This window comes from Equus asinus, chromosome 1 (assembly GCF_041296235.1).
Source record: "Equus asinus isolate D_3611 breed Donkey chromosome 1, EquAss-T2T_v2, whole genome shotgun sequence".
NCBI classification, from domain to species: Eukaryota; Metazoa; Chordata; class Mammalia; order Perissodactyla; family Equidae; genus Equus; species Equus asinus.
Window position 1 is genome coordinate 106,759,974 of NC_091790.1, and position 6,000 is coordinate 106,765,973.

Below are 6,000 nucleotides of genomic sequence, written 5' to 3' on the forward strand. Positions count from 1 at the left end.
TACCGTGCTGTCTTTTTCAAAGCAATACGTCCTCACAGAGTGAAAAGCTATCACATCCAACTCTCCAAAGTGTCCTTTTGGGCAGCTTTGTCGTGAGAAGGACCATCTCCCCTCAGCTCACGGTATCAGATTATATCATTGGCTGCCCAGGGAGCTGGGATCCCAGGCTGAGCCACGTGACTGGTCCATTCACAGGGAAAGGAACTCTGGAAGGCTGGCACCACGTGGAGTGGATCAGAACCTGCAGTTCCCTGATGACCGCACGCACCTGGCAGCCACAGCGCCTGTGGGAAGAGCAGGCAGGATGCGAAGCTTTGGTTGAAGTTTCTGGGCTACATTCAGCTTCCCTGGAAACTGTGTCTGCCCAGCCCTGCCCCAGCACTGGCAGGAGGTGCTGCTGCTGTCTGGGAAGCTGCAGGGCGGCACAGAGCAGCACGGGGCCCAGGAACAGGAACTGGCCTCTTTGTCCACCTAATGTGGCTTCCTCTCTCCTCCACTGTCAACTCCTATTTTACTTTCCTGTGATGAGGAATGATTTATCCCATGCACGTCCCAGCCCAGACTGACTGTATGAAGATGCTGTTCACTGAAAGTTCCCTTTAATCCTCTATGGAAAGAACACACACCATATAATTCAGCTTCAGTGACACTCTTACAAGAATTTTCCAAAACAGAAACATGGTACTTTATCCCATAAATATATTTTATTTACCCAGGATTTATACAAATGCTCGTCATCAGAGGTATGTGCCCTCATGACGTTCATTACAAACACTATTGACTTGCCTCACTGGAATCACAAATCAGTACAGAGAGAACTGACACCCAGTCTCGGGTCATGACATCATAGGAAATTCTAATATTTCATGATAAACAGACTATTTCCCATATTGCTGCCAGGTAACACCTTATATTCCTAATACCGCAATAGGAGTATAAGCAACAGGCTCTGTGCTATATCCTTCTCCCTGAGGCAGCAATGTTTTTGACAGCTCTTCCATCACCACCGTAACAATTTTTATCTCTCGATATGTGACATGTACAACTATCAGAAGAAGCAGAAGAGGTAAATTTACATTTGTGAGTTTGAACTCAATCTCCCATCATAGCGGGCTGACTAGACCCACCGCCTACATGCCACAGGCCCCCAGGAGACCAGAGAAGAGGGAAAGATGGAAACAAAGTGAGAGAAAGAGGAGGGAGATCAATATGAGAGAGGGAGAGGAAGCTATAAACAGTGATAGTATAGAAATTAGTAATACAAAGAGAGAGAGAGAGAGATACAGAGTAGAGTGGGAGCGAGAGAATAAGAGAGAATGACCGAGACAGTAGCGCACAGAGATTAAAAGAGTTAGTGAGAGAGACAACTACACACAGAGAAGGGCAGATCTCTGTAATGAGGAGAGAGAAAAAATTGCAGAGAGACAGAGAAATAAAAAGACAGAAAGACAAAAAAAAGGACAGAAAGACAATGAGAGAGACAGAAGGATAGAGAGACGGAAGTAGAGAGAGGCAATAAGGGAGGGAAGGAGCATATAGAGAAAAAAAACAGAGAGTAGAGAGAGATTTTGTTACAAAAATAGTGATAGGGATAGAGAGAGAGGTAAACATACAGAGAAAGAGATAGAGAAATAGGGAAAGATGAATTGGAGATAGAAGGAGAGAGAGAATGATAGAGCTATAAAGATAAAGGATATATATGGGCACATCAGTGTGGCATAGCTCGGAAGTTAGATATACAGAAATAGAGGTGGATATAGATAGAAGGAAATTAGAATTATATTAGTATTTATATACATATTGTTACAAATTTTATGTTTAATACTGTTTCACATTTATTTATATGGTTATGTATATATTTCTTTCTTTTTTCCTTTATATATAATTCTACCGCTACGTATCTATTGACCTAATCGTCTGTCTTCTATTTGTATCCTATTGCACAATAATGCTGTATAACACCCTTGCCACAACATAGTGGCTTAAAACAACAATCACTTATTAATTCTTACAAGCCCATTGATCAGCTGGGTTGTTCTGCTGCTCTGGGCCAAGCTCAGCTGATCTATATTGAGCTTGGTTACATGTTGGTGAGCTGACAGGTTGGCAGGGGCCTGGCTGGTCAAGGTGGACTGGGATGGAGGGATCAGGTCTGTTCCAGGTGGTATTTCACCCTTGAGCAGGCCAGCCTGGGCTTGTTCTCATGACAGTAGTGAGGGTATGAGAGAGCGAGCAGAAGTGCATTAAACCTCTTGAGGCCTAGACTCAGACCTGGAACCCCACAACTTCCTTCCACATGCAAAACCTTGGAAATAAACTGCACCTCTTGATTGAGGAGCTGTGAATTCACATTGCAAGGAGTGAGCCCCAGGCTGGAAAATTTACACTGAGCATATCTGACCCTGTGTCTCTCATTGAATGCAACTATGACCCCTGCTCTGAGGACTCTGAGCAGGAGAGAATCCTGCTGTCTTTTGTCTTCTCTTTATCCTCTTGCTTTGCTTGACCCCGATGGCAGACACAGTTGCAGGAAATGCACAGCAGAGCAAGTATGCTAATACCTCACTTATCTACAGGGTCAGAGGATGGGAAGGGGAATCCCTGTGAATTGGAAAGTGTTGTAGAGATCGCAGAGAGGAGAGAGTTTGAGAAAGAAATCTCACACAGTAGTGATTGAACAACCGGGTTTACCCCTAGCTGCACGGGCATAGATATGATGCTAAACAGCCTACCATTGGCTTTGCAAGCTGATCTAGAGGTAAACCACTGCCCAGATCCTAGACTGACCACTGGGAGGTGCTCACACAGGACAGATCTGAGTAGCACTGTAAATTGGAACTGCCCACCTAAAGCAGGTGGGAACTTGAAACACCTAACTGGGTCAATGGTCTGCAAACAAAACACTCAGTGTCCCCCATAGTATGTAAACATTGCCTAGTTCCCCTGACATGACATTCAAATTGTGCAGGATACAATCCAAAATTACTCAGTACATGGAGAACCAGGAAAATCTCAACATCTCACAATGGAAAAGCCATTAACAGATGCCAATCTTGAAATGACACTGATGTTGAGATAACAGGCAGAGCTGTACAGCCATTGATGGTAGTCATCTAGTCCAGGACATCCTTAGGGTGCATGATGGTAATTTCCTAATTTAATACTTCTCCTGCATTTATTGGTTGTAATACTCCCGTAGAGAAGAACTTTCATTCAAGTTCTACGGTATCCTGAAGTACAGTTTGTACAGAAATGGCAAGGGAAATATTTGGTTCTTTTTTATTTCCCTTTTGAGAACAATGAGATGGTGCCTTAGCAACCTCCAAGGGTGACATTAATTTTGAGTTTCATCAGTGAGGCTGTGTGTTTTATATATTATGTCTTTAACGTGCTTGCATAGATGTTGGTCTTTTGGTGCTCACATTGTCTTCTCTGTGGTCAGTGAGAGACTCTGTGAGTTGGCTTCTGTGTCCTGTGGTGTGACCTCCATCATTTTTCGTAGCTCGCTTGCTTTTTCAGACAGACGAGACGTCATTGACCTGTCCATCGCCTTCCCAGTCCTGGATTCAGCCTTTTCTCAACGGAGCCCCAGTCTTTCAGTGAGAAATGTTATTTGATGCCACATGACAGACGCTGGGAGAGCTCATTAGTGCTGGATGGTTATTCCTTTCTAGTTTCTTCAATGGATAGCTAAAACCAAGTATTTTTTAGAAAAAAAATGGATTCAAATTATAGATCACAAGGTTTTTACTAAAATTTTGTATATGCGTTTTTCCCCTATACTGAAATCTTGATTTCTCATGTAGCAGCATAAATTTATAAAAATATGTGTATATATAAAAAATACTATAATTACCATTGACAATACTATACCCAGAAGGTGCCATTTAAGATTTTTCTTCTTTTTCTTGCTCTCCTTCCTTCCTTTCTCTCTGTATCTCTCTCTCTCTCAGGATACCTTATGTTCATGAATACATCCTAGACCCCATAGTGCCCTCTTTCCACTACTGTAGTTCTATAGCTCTTTCTACATTCTGTGGAGTACTTTTACTACTTTTTTAGGAATTTTCTTTCCACTGTACTGAGATGGCATTTTCTCCTTTCTTAGCTGTAAACCACGATTCTGTCTAGCAGGGTTGTGCTAGGACTCCGCGGCACTGAGCTTGTTTCCTGTGTGATGACCTGGAACGTTCTCTTGCAGAGATACTGCTGTGACATCTCACATCCCTGCACGTGTGGTCCCTGAGGCAGAAGGAAGAGCAGCTCAAATTCCCTCCCTTCCTCCTTTTCCAGATGTCTGTTAGGACAGCAAAAAATGAATCACCTAAGAGAGAGGCCAAACCAATGATGGAGGGGGCATTTTCCTACATTCTGCTATGAATATTGTAAACCTGTATCCAAACACCTTGTAAAAGCGAGGGGTGAAAATGTGTGTACTCACCACTTCAGTTTTCCCATGATTTCACATTCTTATTTGATCAACTAGACTTGTCTACGAATCCAAGTAACTCGCAGTTGTGGGTACACTTCCTGAGGGGAGAACTGCCTAATAAAACACAGGATGCCCAAATAAATCTGAATTGCAGATAAACACAAATACTATTTTAGTTCAAGTGTGTCACAAATATTGGATAGCACTCTGCACCTATTTTTTATTAAATCGGCAATCTGGCAACCTTATGTGAAGTGGCCTTTTTACTTGAGGAAGCACAGAAATTGTTTAAAAATTGACTTGAAATACACACACACACAGACACACACATACACACACATCCATTTACCTTTCAGGAGAGTCAAATGTAGACCAACATAACTGACCCTATTTCTTTTACTAAAGCAGGTTCAGTGCTTGTCAGCTTTGCTGTGGGTGCCTCACAGTTTACTGACAGATGTGAATGGAAGGCGGTTCAGGGCCAGAAAACAGAAGCTGCGACGCAGGACAAGCCCATGGCAGCAGCGTGAACACTGAACCCTGAGTTGCAGGGAAGTCCCCGAACTCAGGAATGCTCCTTGCACCAGGGGGCATGGAGCTGTATCCATGGCTCTCCTGCCCCCTCCATCGGCTCAGGCTGTCCCTGCCTCTACTCTGGGCTCTCAGGGCTCCTGGCTCCTCCTCTCCTGCAGAGGGCCTGCTCTCAGCCTGCCCCAGGAGGCTGTCAGGAAATGTGCAGAGCAGAGAGGCAGGGCTCCTCCCCAGGCCTCCCACAGCCCCACCCATTCTGGGTCATCAGCTGGGTGGTCTTCTAGGAGAGCCCCTCAGTCACTGCTGCCTGTGACAGCTGTGCAGAGCCCGGCTCTGACTCCCTCCTTGTGTCCTGGGCTCCCCGTCTTTTGAGCAGGACTGGAGTGAGAGAGGGTGCCTGCCCCTCTTGTCATCTGTCCCTTTCCTTCTAAGGCCCAAGGAGGAAAGCATGCTGTGGGCTCTAGCTCTCCTTCTAGCTTTCCTGGCTCCTGGTAAGTGGGTTGCCTGGGTGCTCCTGGGATTTTCTGGTTTTTGGCAATGGGAGGCCATAGCAAGGAATTCCTATTTGCTCTTCCTCATTACTTTTTGTTGTTCTCATTGCAGCCACTCAGGAATCTTCCAACTTGGAAGGGACACAAATTTCTGTCACCAGGCAAGCTGGGTCGTCTGTTGCAATCACTTGTGACATTCTTAAACGTAGTGACAACTACGTCCACTGGTACCGATACCAGGAGGGGATGGCCCCACAACGTCTTCTCTACTACGATTTCTCCAGCTCAAAGGCTGTGTGGGACTCAGGGATCAGTTCAGGGAAATACCATGCTTATGAAGCAATAGGGAGAACCTGTAAATTTTTAACTGAAAATTTGGAAGAAAGTGATTCTGGTGTATATTATTGTGCTGTCTGGGAGAAGCACAGTGATTCAGACCTCCCCTATCCTGCACTGAAAATTGTGCTTGTGGTTGCCAAGAGCAACCTTGACACACAGGATAGACCAGTCCCTGCCTCCCTTCCTGCCCTGAGTTCACTGTGCTTT

General features: G+C 44.8%; 1 long non-coding RNA gene across 1 annotated transcript; it reads right to left on the reverse strand.

Moving 5' to 3' along the window:
• Positions 1–1,858: 1,858 nt before the first annotated feature.
• LOC139044774 (uncharacterized) lies at positions 1,859–5,448 on the reverse strand. The gene is made up of 3 exons (XR_011501905.1): positions 4,782–5,448; positions 4,442–4,546; positions 1,859–3,690 (listed from the first exon to the last, which is right to left on the reverse strand). It is a non-coding gene; the product is annotated as an uncharacterized lncRNA (long non-coding RNA).
• Positions 5,449–6,000: the final 552 nt, after the last annotated feature.